The 24,856-nt window shown below is 41.2% G+C and overlaps 1 protein-coding gene and 1 pseudogene across 1 annotated transcript in view; one reads left to right on the top strand and one right to left on the bottom strand.

Annotated features, from left to right (window-relative positions):
• NSMCE2 (NSE2 (MMS21) homolog, SMC5-SMC6 complex SUMO ligase) overlaps nt 1–24,856 on the bottom strand; it is a 212,005-nt gene that overhangs the window by 59,351 nt on the left and 127,798 nt on the right. The window lies entirely within an intron of this gene.
• Nucleotides 18,206–18,284, top strand: LOC123324604 (annotated as a pseudogene).

Raw genomic sequence — 24,856 nt, 5'->3', positions numbered from 1 at the left:
CCCAGCTCTGTAAATGTATAAAGTTATTACTTCCCTGTACTTTGGAGAGACAAAATTCAAGCTCTTCCCACAAACCTAACTGATCCTTCCAACAATACCACCCCCCACCCCCGTCCCTGCCAAATTCAACTACATAAATGCACATTAAAAGTTTAAGGAATAAATAAGGCAGAACATCTGATGACGTATTATGAAGGGATTGATTATCCACTCTTAGTTCTTTCTCCTTCTTTACTTTGCCCCTCCTGGACCTTCTCAGAGCTGTGCTAACTGCAGACAGATGAGTAGAGCCAAACAGGGAGAATCAAGATCTGGGTGGGCATTCTTCCTTTGGGGCAGGGAGGATGATCAGTCTACCCTTAGGGTCTCCTTTTGGGGGATGCTCTCTAGATCTTGAGACCTTCTCTGAAGAAAACATCCTCTGAATTTTGATCAACTTTTTACATTTTTCTTTTCTCCCCAAATGGCTTTTGTGCAGGCCCTTTTTACACATTTGCTCACTGATGTAATCAAGATGGTGGAACTCTGAGCCCTCTTCTAAGCCCCATATCTTTCTCTTCCCTTGATAGAAACACAAAGACAACCACACTGGAAGCTTCCACAAGGGAAAGAGATGGAAGGTACAACTGGTACAGAAAAAATTCTAGGTATGAGCAAAGGAGCTAAAAATCACATTGCTTGTCCTGGACACAAGGGACATGGACACAAAAAGAAAGTCAAGAAAAGGTGCTTTCCCTTCTTCTGCAACAGCAACACAGCATTCAAGAAAGTCCAATCTATTTTAAGTAGTTTCAGGTGACAGATTATTGGCCCATGACGAGACACAGACTGATGGATCACAGAGGAGATAAAGCTCCCTGTGCTGTGAACCACTGCTAATCTCAACTGATAGAACTAGAAGAGACACACATCTCCACTTTCAAGTGTTTACTGGGTGACATCACACTGTCGATTTAACCCAAGTGCTGTCTGGATTATCCAGTAAATGTCACATAATAGTACTCGAGTAGCTTAGATAAAGGCCTCAGAACACTGTGAATGAATACATGCCGCAAAACAAATTTCCCAGATGAGTGCATAATCTTAACTCCATGTCAGTCTACTTGGTGTTCTTTCAGGTATAACTCTAACCTCGTTAAGTGACATTTGTCTAGTATAGAGCTATGGTTCTGTTTTAGAAAGTCAATCCAGTCACCTCAGACAGTTTCCATAATGTGCTTAAGAAAGTATAAGATTGAAGCTGTTGACTTAGGTTGGCAAAATAACAATTACAATAATCCATCAGGGAAATGCATATCAAAACAATGAGATACCACTTCACACCCACTAGGATGGCTACAATCAAAGAGACAGATAATAACAAGTGTCGGCGAGGACGTGGAGCAATTGGAACCCTCACACACTGCTGGTGGGAATGTAAAATGGCGCAGTCGCTTTGGAAAACAGTCTGGCAGTTCCTAAAAAGGATAAACATAGAGTTACCAAATGACCCAGCAACTGCACTCTCAAATACCACAAGAAATGAAAATGAAAACATATGCCCACTTGTACATGAATGTTTACAGCAGCATTATTCGTAACAGCCAAAACACAGACACAACCCAAATAAAAGGTGGTATATCCATACAATGACACGTTATTCAGCACTAAAAAGAATGAAGTTCTGGTACATGCTGCAACATGGAGGAACCTGAAAACATGCTAAGTGAAAGAAGCCAGTTACAAAAGACCACATATGCATGTTTACACGAAATGTCCAGAACAGACAAATCCAAAGACAGAAGGTAGATTAGTGGTTGCTGGAGGAAAATAGGAAGGGAATGCAAAGGGATACATTAGGGTTTCTTTCTGGAAATATCCTAAAATTGATTGTGTTATAGAATTCTGAGAATATATTAAAAACCATTCATTGTGTACTTTAAATGGGTGAACTCTATTGTATGTGAATTATAGCTCAATAAAGCGATTATGAAAAGGAATATTAACACATGAGATAGAAGGAAATATGATTGCTTACTAAAACAAGGATTGCTTCTTTGGGGACCCTAATGCCATCCTCCTTCACAAATTCAGTGTGTGACCTATCAGCTAAAGGCTCAAGAACTAAACAATGGTCTTCCAGAGTCTCAGCGACCTCACTAATGTTCAATGTAATCCTGCTCCTTCCACTAATCAGTACATTGATGATTAAGCTTTCCTCCTATTTATATTTCCTACTACGGTAAGAAGCATGGAGCTTTCCACATAGTAGATGCTCATTTATTGTGTTCAATTTAAATACATGTCCAAAAATAACCAACTGGAGTCAGTAATTAAAATCAAACCAATAATACTTTGCCCTGCTTAGGGACAGCTGATCAGCACCACTAACAGCTACTTGCCCAACTCAATCTGGGGCATCTGAAATGCAATTATGTCCCTCAAATCTTAGTCAGTCCTGGTTACAACAATAAGATTCATGCTCTTCAACTGCCTGGGGTGTATCTCCCTTGATAAAATCTGAAACTTCCTGGGCAGGAGTTACTTCTCATGTGGATTAATTGACAAGATCCCGGAGGGTACAAGGAAGGCAGCATTCTGTTTCTCTGATATGTAATGCCAGGAAATCCCCAGATGGTCCTTTGGTTTGTTATACTACCTATAGTTTGATATTGAGGGGGATGACTTCTAGAGCTAGTCTGCCTGGGTTTAAATTCAACCTCTGCCATGTATTACTAGCTGCTCAACCCTGGTGCAAGTTATTTGACATCTCTGTACCTCAGTTTCACCATCTGTACAATAAGAATAATCCTAACACACACCACTGAGATTTCCGTGAGGGTGTAGACCACTTAGAAGGATGCCCAAAATATAGTACGTGCTCAGTAGCTTAAGCCGTCAGTGTAGTAAAACTTACATTTGCAGAAGCCCTGACAAAGACCTCCGGCATAGAGAGCCATGGTTATAAGAGAGGACCACAGGTTATCAGATATACACCAGGGCCACTGGGACAGACTGAAGTAAAAACTATAAAAATACACTCTTTCCTCAATTCCTGGTTGGGAAATGCTACTCCAGACTAAAGGAAGTGTTCAACAAATACAGCCTACCGACATTGAAATTTTGTTTTTCATGTTGCAGAACCCTCCCGGAGGAGAGGAGGATCTTCTTTGATAGGTATGAGAGGAAAAGAACTACCACCACTGTGATCAGACACCAGTAATTTTCAGAATCTGTATGCTCTTAGTCTTCTTGTGGACTTTCCATCACTGACAGGGAATCACAGGTGGTTTGTAGTAGTCAGCAACATTACCAGTGGTAAGAGGCTTCTGGGAGACATTTCCTAAATTCCTTATTTTTTTTTTATTTTTTGAAAGATAACTTGTTTGAAATCATTTCAAATTTTATCAACAACATTCTTTTGAAAACACAAAGGCCTTTTTCACCATATTTCCCTTCCCACATGCTTCCTAAAGCTTCTCCAATCTACGTATTGCTAGCGTGGCAGACACAGAATACTCACTAGTATGCACATTCTCTTCTTCCTCCTAACTATACCTTTTTTTTCCCAGCCTTCCCTGTAGGTAGGTGTGGTACATGTTGTGGCCAATGAAATGGGAGTGGAAGTAATGGGCTCTTCCTTATGTAGACCTAGCCCAACTGCACTCTTTCCCCATGGACCAGTTTGAAAGGAGGGAACTCAGGAGAGAGCCACAAGATGGAAGGAACCTGGGTCCTTGCATAACTTTATATTATAGGCCTCACCCCCTCCTTGCCCATCTGCACTGAACTTCACATAGGGAAAAATACACAGTAGTAATAAGCCACTGGGGTTTTGGAGTTGTTTATACAAAAGCTCCTGTTACTTACTCTAATTAATATAGCTAGGTCAAAGCTTTGTTAATTATTGTTTAGGCGATCCGGTTTGCTCCTAGAATAGTTCTACTTCTGCTAGATATTGGCAACAAGTACACTCATGAAACACATTTCTTTTTTTGTTTTTTTTTTAAGATTTATTTATTTGAGAGCGTGCATGTGCGAGTGGGGGGAGGGGTAGAGGGAGAGAGAATCCCTAGGAAGACTCCCCGCTGAGCACAGAGCCCAACATGGGCACGATGTGGGGCCCAATCTCACGACCCTGAGATCATGACCTGAGCCGAAACCAAGAGTAGGTTGCTTAACTGGCTGAGCCACCCAGGAGCCCCAAATGAAACACATTTCTTAAATCCCTTTGCCTTTAGTTGTTTTTTTTGTTTTTTTTGTTTTTTTTTTACTATCACCAAGATCACGGGATACATCCTTTCCATTGTATTGATGAAACACATCCTGGTGAACCATCTGATCTTGCCACATTCTTTTTCAAAGAACATGTCTTTTGCATTGTAATCTTAGTCCAGATCTCTTTGCAGAGCTGGGCAAAGTATATTTGCTACTGTGCACTTAATTAATCATTCACTATCTCAGAGAATTATTTTATAATTACATCAAACTCTGGGCTAGGAGTTGGCCAATTTAAAACTGTCAGATAAAAATTAAAAGATATCAGCAAAAATGAATTATATTTATTTATAATTTTCAGGTAGCTCTTTATAGCAATCTTTTAGTAGCCCATATATTTAATATAAATCACATTTTTTTTGTGTTAAATTTATGAAAGGAATGAAGGAATCCTTTCTGATTATTATCTCCAGCCTCTTGGGATGAATAAACAAAGTCAATAGAGCAACCTTGAGTTTTAACACCATTAAGTACTTTCTGAAAGTTTCTATTCTTGCTTAGTAACTCCTTTCTCATCTTTTAAAAATGTTCTTAGTATTCACTACAATTATAGCTACAAAATACATGCTTGTATGTTTACTGACGGCTTTCATTATCAGACTGTAATTCCTAGGAAGACAGAACTTATATCTGTTTCTGTTCATCCAATAAATATTTACTGAATGTCCATTGTGAGGCATTGTTCCAGGTACTGGGGAATTAAACATAAATAAGGTATAGTACTTGGCTTCAAGATGTCTATCGTTTGGTGGAGGAAACAGACTAAGCCTATAAATAATATATACCGGGATAAATCCTACATTGTACTTTTCACTTCATGTGTCCTTGGTTTTAGGTGGTAGTGGCGCTGTCTGTCCAGCTCATGATGGCCCAACCTACCTGAGAACTGTTTCTTCTGCATTCATTTGGGTGTGTATGTAACCATATTTGTATCACATGACTCTGTCCCCTTGACCACAACTGCTTGGACCACAGTGGACTACTGACCTGTGCTGCATCAACCAACTTCTCTCTTCCGAGAGGTTGGAATTGGAGCTAAGAGATTCTAATTCAGTCTGAGCTCTTTAGTTGAACTGAAAGAGGATCTATAACCTAGAGTGCTATGCAGTGGTCATCTTCTGCCAGATGGCCAGGGAAACTGACAACACTAGTCTAAAGAGAGAGACAAAAGGAGCAAGTCACGGAAAGAAGTAAAGATGAGAGATTTTATAGTCTGAGAAAGACCTGAAAGCCCACTTCATATGCTCGTTCTAGTCCCTTTTCCCATGAAAAGGGACTAGTACTTTATAGCTTTTCTCTCTTTTTTTGCTAAAGCTATTTTGTTAGTGTCTTATGTTTTCAGTCATGTCTTAACTGAGACATTTCTATTTGATATGAAATATTTATAATTCTACTTAGTCTCACTTACTTTCATAGTGTAAGACATATGTACTGTCACCAAAAAATGTAGCTTTTTTCCCCTATGTTATAAACATCGCATCTGCTGGATTTTAATCCTTAGGAATTCTAGCAACACTTCTCAGGTGCTTGCCTAGAAGTTTCCGTGTTTCCTCACTGGTGATTTTATAATGCAGACTCATTTCTATTTAAGGGCAGAACATCAAAGGCCAACATTCTTTGAACTCCGTGAAAAACACTATCACATGTGTACCCCATCTTTTGTGGCTAGTTAACATTCAGGGGAGAAACTAATTCTTCTTACAAACATCAATGGTGTGTTTGTACTCATAAACAAAAAGGCTTTGATAATGAATGCTTTGATTTCAGCTCAGTAAGTTGATCAGCTAGTCTGATTAACAACTGTTAACTGGAGCCACCAGAATTTGAACACACCTAAAATACGTGGCTTTAAGGTCCTACTCAGGAAAAGGAACTTAAGATTTTACATAACTTAAGCTTCACATTAATATTTATGTTACATTTACACTTAAGCTTTATATTAGACTCCAGAGATTTCTGTAACAGCACACCCATAAACATCTGCTACTTTTAAAGCATATTTCTTCTTTATTCCTCACAGATAGGTTAGGCACTGTGAATGTAAGGGGAGTAAGACCTGGTGTCTGTCCTAAGAGAGCTCAGTTTACTGGAAAAGACAGACAGGAAACAGGAAACCGTCATGCCATGCTCTGATAAGTGCCACGCTAGAGAAACCAGTGTGGATGAGAGGCATCTAATCTATCCTGAGGTAAGCCTTTGGGCTAAGTCCTAGAGAATTAGCAGGAATTAGGCAGAGGAGGAGTAGAGGCTGAGACAGATTTGCTGAGGGAAAGGAGCATACAGTGCTCATGTACATGGCAACAATGTGAGGCAGAAGAGGGTCTACATGTTAATACCCAGTGTGACAGCTGTGCCAGCAAGACGTTTTGGATAATTGCCTACATTTTCCTCCTAAGCTCCTGTTTCCAATGCTTTTCATGGGTTCTGATTACTCTAGAAATTCTGATTCAACTCAACAAATATTTGGTGAGAACTTAGTAAGTTTTAGGTACTTTTTTAGTCCCTGGGAGTACACAGATTGAGTAAGACTAAGGGAATAGTACTTTCCTAAAGAAGCTCGGTCTAGTGGGGAAGGCAGATACACAGCATCTGGAGAGGGTTAAAAAGGACAGATGCAGGGCGCCTGGGTGGCTCAGTTGGTTAAGCGACTGCCTTCGGCTCAGGTCATGATCCTGGAGTCCCGGGATCGAGTCCCACATCGGGCTCCCTGCTCAGCAGGGGGTCTGCTTCTCCCTCTGCCCTCTTCCCTCTCGTGCTCTCTGTCTCTCATTCTCTCTCTCTCAAATAAATAAATAAAATCTTTAAAAAAAAAAAAAAGGACAGATGCATATAAATAAACAGATGATAAAGCCTGAAATGAGTCTTTAAGAATGAATAAGAACACGCTAGCCATGTGAACAATAACAAAAGTGAGAGAAGCCTTTCGGAACACGGAAAAATGTTAAGTAACAACTGGCAGGGAAAAGGATCAGGGCACAGGGAGAGAACAGATTTGTGAAATAGCTAGGAAGCAATAGAACTGAAATGGGATGGCTAAGAGCGAAGGAGGGGGTTAGTCTATTATGACTCCAGGTTTTTTTGTTTGAGTGAATGATCCATTAACAGAGGCAGGGATTGCAGAAGGAAGAGCTGATTTTGGAAGGAAAAAAGGTCATGTTGAAGCTGCAGTGCAGCCACCTGCAAGGGAAGAGAGAAGTAGTAAGAACAGGATTATGGCCTGGTGCAGCCACTCTGGAAAACAGTATGGAGGTTCCTCAAAAGGTTAAAAATATAACTACCAAATGACCAAGCAACTGCATTACAAGGTATTTACCCAAAGGATACAAAAATACTGATTCGAAGGGTCACATGCACCCTGATGTTTATAGCAGTATTATCAACAACAGTCAAAATTGGAAAGACCCCAAGTGTCTATCCACTGAGGAATGGATAAAAATACACACACACAATGGAATATTACTCAGCTATCAGAAAGAATGAAATCTTGCCATTTGTAATGACATGGATGGAGCAAGGGTGCATTATGCTAAGTGAAATAATTCAGTCAGAGAAAGATAAATACCACATGATTTCACTCATATTTGGAATTTAAGAAACAAAACAAATGACCTTGGGGCGGGGGGAGAGGCAAACCAAGAAACAGAATCTTAATGAAAGAGAACAAACTGAGGGTTTCTGGAGGGGAGATGGGTGGGGGATGGGCTAAATGGGGGATGGGTATTAGAAGGACACTTATGATGAGCACTGGATGTTACGTGTAACTGACAAACTACTAAATTCTACTCTGAAACCAGTATTACACTATATGTTAACTAACTAGAATTTAAATAAAAACTTGAAACAAAACAAGAAAGAAAGAGAATTGAAGAGCTGTGTAAAAAAACAAAAACAGGGGCGCCTGGGTGGCTCAGTCGTTAAGCATCTGCCTTCGGCTCAGGTCATGATCCCAGGATCCTGGGATCGAGCCCCGCATCGGGCTCCCTGCTCGGTGGGAAGCCTGCTTCTCCCTCTCCCAATCCCCCTGCTTGTGTTCCCTCTCTCGCTCTCTCTCTGTCAAATAAATAAATAAATAAAATCTTTAAAAAAAAACAAAAACAAAAAACCCACACAAAAAAAACAGGATTATAGCTAGGGATCTCGCTCAGCAGCACAAACAGAGGGTGGGAGCTGAAGTCATGATGAATGAGATGAAACAAAAAGAAAGTCAATGTAAAGGAGGGCAAGTGGCTAGAAGCAGAATCCTTGAAAAATAGTAGAAGCAGCTCAAGAAGAAGCTCACAAAGGAGATGAAGTGGGGAGCAATGAGTTTCTAGGAGCATTCAGTAGTCAAACATTTTAAATGAAGCAGAGACTTGGTAAGATACAGACTGAAAAATTTTGTGACCTGGAGATCTTCTGGAGAGGATTCATTGGAGTGATGGAAGGATCAGGCTGCCATGATGGAAGAGTGAACAGAAGAAAGGAAGTGGTCCCTGGGTATTCAAACTACTCTTGTAAGAAGGCTGTAGGAGAAGAAGTGAGAGAAGGGGCATGAGTTGATGCAGGACAGTCTCAATCTCTCTCTCTCTCTCTCTTCATTATCTATCAATACTTTTAAAGTTAGAGATGAAAAGACTTGAGTGGGTTTCCAGGCCTAGAGGAAAGCCAGCAGAGATGGAGAGACTAATGATATTGGTGAGAGGACATAATTTAAGGAAATGGTACTGGAGGAGAAAGTTGTCCTAATGAAGTAATCTACTTTATTTTTTGTAAACATTTTTTAAAAAAGATTTTATTTACTTATTTTAGAGAGAGAGAGAGTGTGTGTGTGTGACTGGGGAGGAGCAAAGGAGGAAGAGAATCTTGAGCAGACTCCCCACTGAGTGTGGAGCCCAACTCGGGGCTCAATCCCAGGACAGAGATCATGACCTGCGTTGAAATCACAAGTTGGACGCTCAACTGACTAAGCCACCCAGGCGCCCCTGAGGTAATCTACTTTAACAAATTTTAGCTTCTAATCGTCTCTAGCCAGGAGAGCTGTCAAGCAATGTATGTCCCAAGGCCAAGTATCTGTGGAAAGCATTTGCAGCAGACAGCAAACAGTGGTATTGGGCTTGGAGCAACACCAGGGAACAGGAGACAAATTCCCTATCTTATTAATCCTAAAGGCTTCTGACTTGCTTAGTAAAACCCCACAGAGGAGGTACCTGTAGTGAGATTAGAGAAAGTTCACCCCCTCATCTATGTCTCCCGAAATGCTGTAATCAACAAGGGAGCAGACCCCTCACTCCAGGGGATTACAATCACTGCACAAACATGACTTTCTGGGGCTGCAAAGGAGTCAGATTTGAGTCTGAGTCTCAGCTTTGCTAGAGATTAGCTACTGGCTTTGGGCCACTTCGTTGCTGTAGGCCTCAGTTTCTTCACTTACAAAATGGAGCGAAGCGATTGATGCTACACAGACCAGATGGTGAGGCTTGAGCAAGTTCACAGACATGAAAGTGCTTGGTAAAATATAATGCTCAATGCAAATATATGGTGTTCACATCAAGATGTTATCTGAAGTCTCAGAAAGTTGGGCAAAGCGGGAAGAGACTGCCCATAAACAGTTTTTGTTGCTACCGTTGTAAAAAGACATATTAATACAAAGGAAAGCGTTGAAGCAAAGACCTTCAGCTTTCACTGATGACTAACTCCCCACTGTTCTCTGGTAGTCTTGCAATCCTGAGGAGCCAGGGGGTCAGGTGTTGGGAGGGGAATACAAATGAGTCGCCCCAGGCACTGGAGCGGGAGAATCCAGCGCTGCTAGCGGGGATAGCGTGCAGCATTGCTCGATGGAAACCGTACACGTAGGACTCCAAGGTGCATCCTCACAGTTAAGGGCTCAGGTTGGAGTCAAGACAAACCTGAGTTCGAATCCTGGCTCAGCCGCTTATTAGCCATGTAACCTCAGACAACCCAATTTCACTCAGCTTCAGTTTCCTCATCTGTAAACTGGGATAACAACATCTACCCTTAGAATGTTGTAATGATTAAATACAACAGTGTGTTTGTATCTATGTAAGTATGCACGCGCATGCATGTGTGTACGTGCGTGTGTGTAATTCCTGCCATACTGTAAGGGCTCAAGAAATGGCAGCTGTCATAGTGGGTCTGTTGTCAGAGGATTCACAGAAGCTTGTTTTCACACAGAGCTGCTATTTATTGACATTTACTGAGAGCTTTACAGGCATAGTGCTATCTAAACATACATGTTTAATCTATTACGCCTTGGGATGGGGCGCCTGGGTGGTATAGTCGGTTGAGCGTCCGACTCTTGGTTTCAGCTCAGGTCGTGATCTTGGGGTCCTGAGATCAAGCCCTGTGTAGGGCTCTGTGCTCAGTGCAGAGTCAGCTTGGGTTTCCCTCTCCCTCTCCCCCCACCCCACCCCTGTGTGTGTGCACATGCTCTCTCTCTCTCTCTCAGATAAATAAATCTTAGAAAAAAGTCTTTAATTAAATTGATTTCAAATGAAAAATTTAAAAAAAGATGTTAGCTGAAAGACACAAAAAATAAAATAAAACAAATTAAAAAATTTTTAAAAATCTATTATGCTACTTGAACTTTAAAACTCTGAGAGTAAAAACTATGTCGATCCTATTTTTCTCTGGATCCCGGGGCATAATAAAGTACCCAGCACAGAGTAGGTATTTAAGAAATATTTGTTGAAAGAAGGAAGGAAGAAAGAGAGGGAGGGGAAAAGGGCAGGAAAGGTGGAGGCCAAAGAGAGGGAAGGAGGGGTGGATGTTGAGAATGACTGACTCAGGTGCCATGAAACCCAAGGACTGACAAAAATAGAAACAAAGCATTTCTGAGCTACCGAATGGATGGAGGCCTCTTATAAAAAAGCCACTTTCTGTGCTGATGTGATTTATTTTTACTCCTCTAAGCTCTGGTATAATCTTTCCCTCCATCTGGCAAGTGGGAATGGACCAGCTATATTTCAAGTTTGCTAACAAAGATTGCTTAAGGTAAATATTTGTTGCTTGCCAGAGCAAACCATACCATTTTAGTTTTAGGTTATTTTAATGATAAGCTCCTTCAGATCTAGTTCCACTGATACTTTGTAGTACAGCATGGAAGTACATTTCACTCAAATCCCAACTATATTTAGAATCCCTTTCACACTGCATCATTCAAGCAGATGTGGGGCCAGCTGCAGCTAATTCTTTCCTAGAATCTGAGACGTAGATTTTAGTAAGGTTTTTAAAAATAAGTCACACAGGTGTCATCTCTGAGTCAATTAGCACGTTAGCTATAAAAAGAGTATGTACAAATTAGGCTCTCTTTCTACAAGCTCCAAGACAGGAACAGGGTTCTCACTGTTTCGATCAATCTGTTTTTATGTGGTTGTATTAAGGTATTTTTTTCCACAAAACAAAAATAAAGTTCTCCCTGGACTGTGGCACTACACCTTTTTTCTTTTTGTTGCTAGTACTTATTCTAATATTATCACAGAATAAAGTGATCCAATATAGTCCTTTCTTCGGGTTCAGATTCAAGGAATATTGATCAAGCACGGCACAGAAACTCTGCAAGTACTTCGATACCCACTGTTCTTTTTCCCTGAGCGATTTAAAGATACGAACACAAATGTGAATGTCCTGTCTTCAGATATGTGGGAAGTCAGAGAAACAGTTGGAAATCCTGAAAACATCCGTATCTAGGTATCTTGGGGGCAGTCACTGGTTCAGCGGTCCTAGGCAAGGCTGGAATGCCTCTGGTCCAGTTTCCTCATTTCTAAAACAAGGATTCATGGACCGGATGGTCGCAAGATCCCAGGCCAATCGCTAGAACCTCTTGCGCCCTGCAGGGGACCACAGTCACGGCTCTGCCTCTGCATGCCACTCTGAGACTCAGCCACAGCAGGGACCTTTTTGAAAGCAAGACAAATAAAGTTGTTGAAAGTCGAGAAAAGTCTTCTCTCTTTAGGGGGTATTATTTTTTTAATAAAGTGGGAGCACCCAAAAGTCAAATTTTCATTCTGCGAATTTTTGTTTTAGTCTTTCTAAAGTCAATAATGTTCTAATGCTGTGTTGTGGCCCAATGTGCCTGAGTGGAAACCAAGAGATGGGCAGGCCTCAGGTTCCTCCGCGGTGGTCCACAGGTTGTGCCGAGTCGTGCGCCTTCCCCACGCGGTTACGTTGACAGCCCGCGCCCACTGTTGAACCGCAATTTTCATCTGTGCATCTCTTTCTGTGTTATAATACTTAATTACATTTAATCTTCATATGATCCTAATCTTACTGCCGTTCGCTCACAGAAGTTAGGTGGTTTCCAGCTGGTCACAGCTACATAGAGAGACAGAACAAGGGCCTGAGCCCGCTTTCCTTGATTCCCAGCTCGGTGCTTTCTGAATCAAATACAACAGTAGCAGCCGTGGTGAATCAGCACGACGCATGTCCCGTGTGTACGGCATCCAGCAAAGAGCTCTGCTTATAACGCCAGCTTATTCCATCATGGTAATAACTCTATGAGGTAGATGTTATTATGATCCCCACTCACAGATGTGGACAGTGAGACCACAGAGAGGTCACCCAACACGCCCAAGCTCACGCAACAGTCAAGAAGCACAATCGAGATTCCAATTCAGGCAGTTTGCTTTCTCACTTCTCTTTCAACAGTGATGCCAGATTGCCTTCTTACAATAGGCCGCTGCCGCCATCACTGTTTCCAGCCATAATTCAGGGGAAATTATTTGCAAGAAGAGTCCAGGGCTCTTCCCTGGAGCTGCAAGTCATGCATGAACGTAGTCACTGGTGTCAGGCCATCCCGCTCTCGTCTAGCCCAGATACTGCGAGGGCGTGGACTGCATAGCTTTATCCCTAGTGCCCAAGCACAACTGTCCTATATAGAGATGATTCATAGTAGCTGTGTGTGAGCGGAACCCAATGGAAACCACCAAGTCTTCATCAACAGAGACATAGTACCTTCATTGGCTGCAGGTCAAAATCATCCATGCTGGTGTTTTGTGGTGCCCTGCATAGTGGGGGCAAAACACTGAATCTTTTTTTTTTTAAAGCCATCTATGTAGGCAAAAAGTTGACATTTGCACTCACTGACTGGGTAGGTGCGCAGGGTTTTTTTCCTGAAAAATTCTGTGGTCTCCGCAGCTGTGCTACTATTCCGCAAGACCACAGGTCTGTGGAGCAGCAACCAGGGAGGGCAATATGCACTTGAGAAAAGTCTTAAATTACTAAATTAAACAGGTTTATACAATCCAACTATAGTCACAGATGAACGACGATGGTCTAAAATGAGATTTGCCCTTACCGAAATTTTGGATTTTACAATGTAAGAAAAATATTTCCTCAATTAGTCAGTGGATTGCTATTGAATCCTAGGCCTTAAATAATCTACAGACATTTAAGGGCTTTCTCCTGTCTGGGTGGGTCCCAAACAAAAACTAAAAACCTCTAAGGGGTCAAAAGTATTGCTAAACTTACACACCCAGTATCATTTTATATTACAATCAGCTAGACTTCAAATAGAGACTTTTATGAAATGAAGTTAATGGGATCACTTCCGAATAGGATTTTTTAATGCTTTGTATGATAGGAAATACGCAGTTTCTTTCACTGTTAAAAAATAATTCCTGCTTGTTAGAAAGTCTGCAATCAACTCAGCTTTATTGCTTCAAATAAGCAGTTTGCACACAGAACAATAAAACTGCTTAATAAAAGAACATAATAGGCTTAGCAGATGTTGCAATCACAGAACATTTTAGGTAAATGGTTTTAAAAGGACATTTCCTCAGTTTAGAAACACACTTTGGAAAATCAAATTCAGTTGTTGAATTTATGCAGGCTCTCTCTGAGGGAATATTTGGGCCTATTTTTCTCTAGCAGAAACACAAGACTGAGTTTACAATGAACCAGCTTTCAGCAAAAGCAGGCCGGAGGGAGTGTAACTCCTTTAACTAGCTCACATACCCACGTTCCTGCTTGTGTTGCTAATAAAGACATCTTGGTGGTTTCCTTAAAAAAAAATCTTTACCATTTGTTTGCTGACAGCTTTGTGGGGTATTAAAGAAAACTGTCACTTTCTTAGCAATGAATCCTTCAACATTAAACACTCTCTAGATGAGGACAAAAGGATGGTACCTGCCTTCAAGGAACTTATGCTCCACTGTAAAAACAAACAATGACAAATAAAATACAAGCTCATTATTATATAGTTCCAGCCATTTCTTGCTAATTGATGGAGAGTATCAAAGACTGCTGGGTTTACTATGTCATTCCTCTCCTAATAATGCCACCTACATAAGGACAAACTTTTTAAGGCTGATGAAAGACAGGACTTCAGCTCAAGGGAGGAAAAAGTGTTACAATTTTTAAATGTCACTTAATGTAACCTATCTACCAAGAAGATAGGCAAAGATGGCAAGTGGCCAACATTTTAAAAGTGCATGCTTGGGGCGCCTGGTGGCTCAGTCGTTAAGCATCTGCTTTGGCTCAGGTCATGATCCCAGGGTCCTGGGATCGAGCCCCACATCAGGCTCCCTGCTTGACGGGAGGCCTGCTTCTCCCTCTCTCACTCCCCCTGCTTGTGTTCCTGCTCTCGCTGTCTCTCTCTCTCTGTCAAATGGGTGAATAAAATCTTTAAAAATAAATAAATAAATAAATAAATAAATAAATAAATAAATAAATGCACATGCTTATTTCCTAACAACAAAGTTGGGCGATATAATTTATTAAAATAATCAAGTACAAGTTATGATTTAAGTCTGTAGTGTCTCAACTCTTAGCTTCAAAAAGAGAAAAATCATAGTGATCTTCCCATCTTAATGCATCCTTTTTGCCTTACAACCAATAAATGCCCCAACCCTAAACACTCGCCTTGTATCTGCTACAAGTCTAAGCAGACTTTACTTAACACCAATTTAGTGACTTGATTCTAGTTAGTACTCTTAACAAAATGCTTGTATCGTAACATACACCATTACAAATTTATTTGGGAGAAGTCAGCATGGTCATTATCATTCTTAAATAAGACCATTTTTCACAAGGAAGCTATGCTTCTGGCAGTGGCATAGAAAATGTTAATGTTCATGCTGCCACAATCAACCATTTGTGCTATATGGGGGGGCGGGGGACAACCCTTGATATATTTCAGGGCTCCATCTGTGCTAACTGCCTCGGGCTCAACCATGTCTCAGCTCCCAGGTGCACTGAACCACATCTATCAAAATATTTACCCCTAAAATAGCTTTGTAATAAGAGTGGAATGTCCTTTTTGATGATTTCCTTTGAAAAATCTGTACGTATTTAATTGGTAATTCTAAGTTCTTGGAGATGATAGATCACATGAATCTACATATTTAAAAAAACAACACCCCCCCCATGGTGATTAGAGTTAATGTATTATAAATAACTATACAAACACATAATATATTTAATATGCTTTACACTTTCACCTTTGACTGTGGCTCTAATCTCCAGCTGAGTGCGCCTCCTTGCTAATCCCATCCCGGTTCTCACTCTGCATTGAAGACTTGCTAGATGGGTAATAGGGAGCCAATGTTAGGTATGAGCCTTCAGCAGCACTAGCCTACCAACACGATACGTAGCTCAAAAAAGCTATGAAGGCCGATAGCAGTTTCTGAACAGGTTAAAGCAAATCAGCTCCTGGGACTGCAATTTATGTGGCAGAACGAAAAACAAAAGAACATCCACACGCACACACACACACACAAAAAGGGTAGGGGAGTTCCTCCTCATGAAGCAAAAACATACCAAAAATCCACCTAACTTTTAAATATTCAACGCTCATTGCTGAGGAAATACCTCTACCATATTGTCCACATGGTCACTGCATAATCAGTACTTAAAACAATGGTTCAGCACTTTGAGTCACCCCCAGCGTGAAGGGCAAGTGGAAAGGTCAGTTCCGGCATGCCTCGCAAAAGCCAACAATGGAAAACCGCATTCCTCTGCTCCTGCACAGTTCCCAGGTCCTGGCCACGACATCCCTTTGCTTCATCTGCTTTAGCACTTTGCCCTCCCTTCTGTGCCACCCCCAACTTCCTATCCTTGAAAGGAACCGGGGGGGGGGGGGCGGGCAAGTAAATCTGAGAGGAGGGCCAACACTGAACACTCAGGAGGCTCTTTACTGGTACCACCTGGGGGCCCCAAAGATTGCTCAACATCTCCATAGGAATGTGGCACTCATTCTGCCTAAGTGGGGGGGTGGGGGGGAATTCCCTTCACTCTTTTTTCTGTCAATAGAATAAAATAAACAACAGAAGAATAACAAAATATCCATGCTTCCTTCCCTCCATAAGAACAACAAAGATCATCATAATTTAATTACAATCAATTAATACCCAGCAAACTTTTTTTTGGGGGGGGGGGGAGCTATGTGCACAGTATTGAGAACCCAGACAATCTTTAAGATACCAAGTATGTTTAATTTTCGGAGCCCCAGCCCCAACATCATATCAAACATACTAAAAGTTGTATTCATAACCCACATTTAAAACTAACTTTATGGCCTGGGCACCCGGCTGGCTCATTCGGAAGAGCACGCGACTCTTGATCTCAGGGTTGTGAGTTCGAGCCCCATGGTGAGTGGAGAGATTACTAAAAAAATAAATAAACTTAAAAAAAAATTATGGCCAAAACATTTTCAAAAGAATTTTTGTATTTGTTTTTGACATTACTTGGCTACTCCTCATTTACTCTATAGTTTGCTTTGATTTCTCAGTAATCACTGCTAAATTTAGTATCTAATGAAGAAGACAAAATATGTGAGTTTGTATTTCTTTGTTTAAACATTTATTTCTGACCCTGTACTTTTGTGTGTGTTTTAGAGCCACTAGTTTTTCTTTCGAGATCTCCAGCACTTTGGGGGTTTTTGAAAAGGACAACGTTGTTTAGTCATTGTGCCCCTAGGGCCTTATGAATACCTTATGAATGGCCTTGACGATAACAGCCAGAGAGGCAATATTGAGGAGGAGACGCCTCGTCAGGAACTGGCAAGAAAGACCCAGGGTGAGCACAGAGGGAGGGAAATGTAGGTGAAGAAGAGGATGGCTGAGAAGACGCACGTTGCAGAGGCTCCAACTCTGTCAAAACAGTGGACAGGATATATGACCATTCCAGTCACTCTGCATGGGTCTCACACGCGACACTGACGAAGAAAGCACTTGCCTCTCCAGGAATTCATAACGTAGTGGGGAAATAGGACTTCCATATAGCATGGGAGGCAGGGTGTGAAAACTGTTGTTAAGAAAGACCTCAGGTACCATGAAAACATGGAGGAGGGAGCGGTCACCAGAGCCACCAAACTGCATAAGTCCAGGGCCGGGGGTCACCATGCACACGGTCATCTACGCGAACGGTGTCCCCACAGTTGTGCAGTGCTGCGGTCATGGCCGAAGGGATAATAAAAGGCCTCCCAGAAGCGATGGCATTTGGGCAGGTCCATTTACTAGCAGTGCAACCATGAGCTTCATTTGCTCACCTGTAACTGGGATACCACTACTGACGTCACTGGGTCAGGAATCAAAAAAAATATATGTACGGTACAATACCTGTGTCAAATGCATCCTCCTTCCATTTCCCCTTCCTTCCTTCTTTATAGGAAAAGGGGAGCTTTTACCATGTGTCAGATACTCTACCAGGCCCTGTATATGCAATGAAGGACAATACACACCAGTTTGCCTTCATGAAACTTCTTTTTTTATGTATTTGAGAGAGAGGGAGAGAGCATGAGAGAGAGAGAGCACAAGCAGGAGAGAGGGGCAGAGGGAGAGGGAGAAGCAGACTCCCTGCTTGGAACAGGGAGCCCGATGTGGGACTCGATCACAGGACACCGGGATCATGACCTGAGCCGAAGGCAGACGCTTAAACAACTGAGCCACCCAGGCGCCCTGCCTTCATGAAACTTCTATCATAGAGACTATTCTGTTACTAATTATTCTACAGTAAGACTATACTTTCAGGGATCATTTCTATAGTTTGTTACTAATTATTCTACAGTGATAGGAAGAAGGTAGAAGAACAATGCAAGCAAGAGCAATGGTGTGTCAAGAGAGCGGTCAGTCATCCAGTTTTTCAGGAATAAGGAAGAGGGTTTTAGGGGGTTTGTTACTCAGTTAGCAGTAAGACTAACAAAGAGGAGGAAAACCACCCAGCAACAGCAGTTAGGGGGTAGAGCAGAGTGACAAACAGGTTGTATCTACTCTATCAATTCTCATCAATTGGCAATGGCTTCCTGGAAGGCCAGACTGAAAATAAACTCATGACTGTCATTGTCCATCACGGGCATTGTAGGGGCTAGGGGTGACATGCAAGCAGCAGATTGGGCATTCCTTATCTACATGAACTTGAGCACTGTCTTTGTAAAGAGTCACATCTGGAAGAATCTGTGTCATTTCCTTAGCACACAACTAGAGCACTAGAGCAAGACAGAAGACCCAGTGGGAGAGGTAGACCTCTGACTAATCGCCCAGCAGAAGGCCAAGAGATCAAAGGAATATAGGGTGGTGGTGACTGCTTTAATGAATTGGCTTAGTGTGGAATTCATGCTAGGTTGAGTCACGAAAATGGATAAAATGAATTGGTAAAATGAAAATGGTTCCGTTTTGGAGGCAGAATCCCATGTTCAAATTACAGCTCCTCCAATTATTAGCTTCTTGTGATCCTTACTTTCTCATGATAAAACATGTGGATATTAATACCTACCTCAAAGGGTTGTGGGAATGACTAAAACATACTGTAAAGTACCTAAAACACACTGGGTGCTCAATAAACAGTACTTCTCTTCCTCTTTTCCTGAAGTGACCGGAGGTCCATACATAGAAAATTGTGTAGGTCTACAGAAAGGGAAGGAGTTAGAAGGTAAATATCCAGCGTGGCTGGGCTGGGCAGCAAATGAAAATTACAAATGCCTAGAATTAAGAAGTCAGGGAGTGGTGAGACCAGAAACCACTGGTTTGGCTGGCTGTCCACAGTCATGGGTCTTGTATGTTACCCGGAAAGATACAAGGAGGAATATGGAGTGGAACGCTGCTGGTGGAGTTCACAGCTCACTGGGGAAGATCATTTTTAACCACAAGTTATAATAAGTGTGCCCAAGAATTAGGCACGAAAGACATGAGAGTTAGGGGACAGGGAACAAGGTGAGAGAGAAATTGGGGAAAGTTTCACAGAAGCTGCAATGAGAATTGCATTAAAGCACATCAAATTTTTTTCCAAATGCAGAGAAAGAAAAACATTCTTCTGTGAAGAAGGAAGAGTATCTGGGAGAGAAGTAAATGTGAAGAGTTTTAGGGGCCTTTTCAGTGAAGATGTCAAAATCACATAGAATCAAGGCAGGAATGAGGAAGATGGGGGAAAAGAATGAGTCAGGTGCTGAGGTCACCTAGGATAACTTATTATTCTGCTGTTATTATTTTTATTAACTTCAGATTGCCCAAGAAAAATTTTAAGACCAATCAAGAACAACAAGAACAAATAGATTCTTACATTAGATTCTTTTTGTTTGTTTCTGTTTTTATTTAAATTCTAGTTAGTTAACATATAGTGTAATACTGGTTTCAGGAGTAGAATTCAGTGATTCATCACTTCCATACAACACCCAGGGCTCATCCCAACAAGTGCCCTCCTTAATACCCATCACCCATTTAGCCCATCCACCACCCACCTCCCTCTCATCAACCCTGAGTTTGTTCTCTATCATTAAGAGTCTCTTACGGTTTGCCTCCCTCTCTTTTAACCCTAGTCAGTGAAACTAAACATGTGTTTATCCTACATAGAAAACAATCTAATTAGTCAAATAAATATGCAGGAAACTGGAAATGTTATGGCTCATATGCAAAAACACTTGCCCAACTGAAAACTGGTGGGTGTCGTCCAGTTAACTGAGAAAAGAGCTTGACTCACAACTCAGAAAGCAACTAGTTTATAAAAGCTAGTATTGTCTTTAAAAAATTAAATGAACTTAAAATCACTAAATTGACAGAAATTAAAATGAACGCAAGAAACTTGCACTGGATTTTTAAAAATCCTGTTTTGCTAACTTACTTTAGAACCGCATTTTTAGTAAATAAGTTGAGACTTTTTTTTGTTTCATTTTCAGTATTTTTCTGTTTTGCAATCTTGAATGCTTGAAGCCTTCCCTTGCGGTTAGGACCTCCAGTCTGCCAAACAGCGTGTATGGGTTCAGCTTCACCTGTATATTGGGGGTGGGGGGGAGGGGGTGTACAGCCGATATGCCTTTTTTTTTTTTTTTAAAGATTTATTTATTTGACAGAGAGAGGGAGAGAAAGAGAGAGAGATCACAAGCAGGGGCAACAGCAGAGGGAGAGGGAGAAGCATGCTCTTTGCTGAGCAGAGAGCCCGATGCGGGACTCGATCCCAGGACCCTGGGATCATGACCTGAGCTGAAGGCAGATGCTTAACCGACTGAGCCACCCAGGCGCCCCCCCAATCAATATCTTTCTTAAACTGTTTGAGATGCCCTTGTCTCAGGAGCTCTGGAAGTCCTCTGAGAATGACATCACCACCAAGGTGAATCATCTAGAACACATTCCACCTCTCAAAAGGAGAGGTACCTGAACACAGCCTGAGTTATGCTGAATGGGGCAGAAGAGGCAGCTGGTACAGGGTGTTTAGAAAACCCAGGTTCCTGCCAGCTCCAGGTTGCCCTATCAGGAGACTTCAGATTCTCATCAAGAAATGACCCCACTGATGAGATCTCAGGATAATAAGATTTATAATTCAGCAACCCAATTTCACAGGTCTAGAAACTAAGGCATAGGAAGGCTATCAGCTGTCCCCCGTCTGCAATCGGAGCCAGGAAGGGAGCCAGAAATAAGGAGCTGGTCTCCAACTTCACCGTTCATTTCTAAGCCCACTTGACTAAGCTGAGACACACTGTGGAGGATCATATGAGAAATCACATGACTGTACTGTGGTCTAAAGAAGGAATGGAATAAAAACCAGTTGCAACCTCAAATAGGTCCATAAGCTGAAAGTCAGAAAGGTAGTTTTAAAATACACTTTCCGATTCTTTTGAACTAAAATCAAATTTGGGACGCTGTAGGAAGGCAGTTGAAACAAAAGCTAATTTTGTTTAATGAACTAACCAGGAAGGCATTGTGAAAGTATTGTGCAATGAAATGCTTAGCTAATTACTGAGAGATCAAATAACTGTTACCATAGTTACTGCACACTGTTTTCCATAATAACTTTTATCGCTTCAATAAATCTTTGTGACGCAATAAATATAAAAAGTTTACTGTAACATGACTATAATGTTTTGGAAGGCACACGCTGATGACTGGCCTACTGAAGTTACCTTCCCATATTTGTCAGCCAACCAGGGGTGATAGCCCATCTCCTTGACTCAATATCACAATGTTTCAATGGCTCCTTTCATCAGTCTGTAATTCCTCAAAAGTTGAATTTACCTGCTCCTGTCACTCAGCAGAAAAGTCAGAGGGCTCTTTCAGCAGTACATCTTGTCGCTGAATGGGAATAAAATTATTGACAGCAACGGCAAGCAGGAACTATCAGGCTGCACGCTGGGCAGGTACATGTCACCATCTGATCTTTCCCACACGGCTGTGGGAGAAGGAGCCGGCCAATGTCACCCAGCTCCCTCTTGGAAGACATTTCAACCAAGGTCTGTCTAGCTCCAAAGTCAGTTCTCTGTCCATCACACCACACAGCCATATATATATATATACATATATATATATATATATATTTAAGTATATATATATACTGTATATATATATACAGTATATATATATACAGTATATATATATACTGTATATATATATATATGTATACAGTATATATATATACTGTATATATATATATATATATTATATATAAGTATATATAATATATATATATATTATATATAAGTATATATATAAATATATATATATACTTATATATATATACTTTAAAGTATATATATATACTTATATATATATAAGTATATATATATACAGTATATATATATACTGTCTGTCTTTATATAATAGTTTCTATAATAATCATCTTCTTACTGCTGGGTATAATGTTCTATTTGCACCAAAGTGCCATAGAAGACTGGTTGGTCTGTTAACCAAGATGATGTCACTGCTCCACTGGAAAATGGGCATTCTTTCCCCGGATACACTGGAGTTAAGACTTGCTTATATTCCTATTCCTGGTCCCTCCCCACCTCCACATAGGCAGGGCTGAGTCATTTGGCCACTTTCACTCCTTCCTGTACCTTGCCTGCCCTTTTCTGTATCTGAACACTGAGATTTCTGAGTAAGTGAAATGGTAAACGTGATCTAATAGGTTAAGACTGACAATGAGCACAGAGTATGGGCGTGATAAGATAAAGGTGACTGCAGATGTAGAATTCGGTTCTGCTGATGTGAGACCGAGGAGCCTCGGGCAGGTCGCTCCCTGAGTGTCTCCCTGGGTTTTCCCATCTGGAAAATGGGGCAATAACCACCTACTAACTCCCAGGGATATGATGCAGATTAATTATTTAATGTTGTTGTTTCTTGAAGCCACAAAGTACTAAGTATAATAATCATTATCAGGGTGAAATGTAAAACAGACAGAGGATTACAGAGTTATTAAAAAGCATGACTGAAAACCACCATAGGACGGGTATCCTACTGCAATAAAAGCAAGTATGCATCCTCCAGAACCCTGATGTAGAAACTTGGGAGGCTCCTGCCTATGAAACCTGATTCATACCTATTCAGCACTGTTCCAAAGGTCTCAGTTTCAGAGAGGCCAAAAGCCATTTATTTCATGGTTGGTTTCAAAGATGAACAGGTAGGACTCAGGTCCGGGACTGAATCAGCCTTGGATGACTCAGCTGCTGTAATCTCTCTCACGGCAGAGATAGCCAAAGGCTGACCCTTCTGTCTTTTGCACTCCGTCTTCCCCCATTGCCTGGGCATTTCAGCTGCAAATGTGTCCTTGACTCTACCCTGCCTCTCATGCCCTCCTATCTTTTCCATTCAACTGGTTACTGCTACCTCCCCAAGATCTCTCAAATTCAATTCCTTCTCTCCATGCCCACCTTAATAGCATCTTCAAAAAGACAACTGTCTTCCTGCCTCTAGTTTTCCCTCCTCCTTAAATCTTGTCTGTCATTCTACCCCAAATGTAACATAATGCTGATCATGACTTGCTTCTGTTTAAAACAATTCGGTGTACACCAGTGCTTCCAAGATAAAATTCAGATTCTTTAGCAAGTGATGTAAGGATCTGCATAAACTGTATCCCATCTACCGTTTCCAACTTTTTGACTTCTCTCTTTATCATGCTCTCCTCACACTTTCTCTTCTTGCAGCACCCTCTGCTTACTACTACTTAACATCTACTACTGCGTCATATTGGAAACTGTGTTCTCTGTAAAGACACTAGTCCTGGAGAGCCCTAAGGGCAGTGACTGCCTTTCCTTCAGCCTGGCATGAAGTGTCTGTGTACTAATGAATGACAGAATGAATTAACAAAGGCTTCCGTGCACAGGTTAACCAGTTATGCTCACTCATATTCTGTTGTGCTCGCAGCTTGGTAAAGGGCTCTTGATCGATTAATTTGATTGTTTTTAACTATAGACGATGACAGTAACTGATTCAGGATGTCTTATTATGAAGACTCAAGTGAATTAAGTTATCCTTTATAATGCAGACCTAAATGATTCAAGTTTGCCTTGAAGCTCTTAGATTCAGTCAGATTCTATGAACTCCTGCCAAGAAGCAAACACTCAAAGCATAAAACAAGAGTGTTAATGATTTTGTAGAAAGCTGTGATCATGGAATGTTCCCATCTATCAGAACTCCTGCTGTAAAAAATCTCCTCTTCCAAAGTTATGTCAGGGACAGGAAAAAAAATTAATCAAGCAGTGAGCGGAATACAAAGGAATGCCATTTTAGGATGGAATGCTTTTGTTTGCTCCACAGATATTAAGAAAAAAAAATGAAAGAAAACAGCATTTTACTTCCTTGCTCTGGAATGCTATGGGACACATAAAAGCAAGTCAGCCATAGGTAGACCAGCTTCTCTTACTCAAAGTAAAAGAGCCAAATTAATCTTAATCTATTTTGGGGAATGAGCAAAGGTAGCTTTTGTCTAAGAAGCTCCTATTCTGTGGGAAGACAAAAGATCTCTTCCCAAATATCTGCCAATTAAAAAAAAAAAGTCTTCGAAACTGATAAAACACCAGAGATTTAAATGTCATCCATCAAGTTCACTTCATTTTAAGCTCACACAATGGACTTCCAATAGAATTGCCTCTTATTTTAGCTTCTGACTTCTTGGCCCTCTTCCTCTTCTTGGATTTCAATTTTTATTTTCTAAGCTCTAGACTACTCCTGTGATTACTCATTAGTTTCCATCTGCAGGCCCGGCCACTGCCGGCCACACCATTCCTCCTGACATCATTTCCGCCCTCGGCTCCCACGCTACTTGGGATCTTGCACCTCCTCCATCACAGACCACCTCCTACACGGCTTCTTCCTCTTTCTAGCCAGTGGCTGTGTGTCCATCTCAGCCCTCTGTGTTGTGCCTGCTAAAACGTCAACATTGTATCAAAATTATATCAATATTA

Source organism: Neomonachus schauinslandi, chromosome 4 (assembly GCF_002201575.2).
Source record: "Neomonachus schauinslandi chromosome 4, ASM220157v2, whole genome shotgun sequence".
Taxonomy (NCBI): domain Eukaryota; kingdom Metazoa; phylum Chordata; class Mammalia; order Carnivora; family Phocidae; genus Neomonachus; species Neomonachus schauinslandi.
Note: the sequence above shows the minus strand (reverse complement) of the source record. Positions and strands in the feature narration are given on the sequence as shown.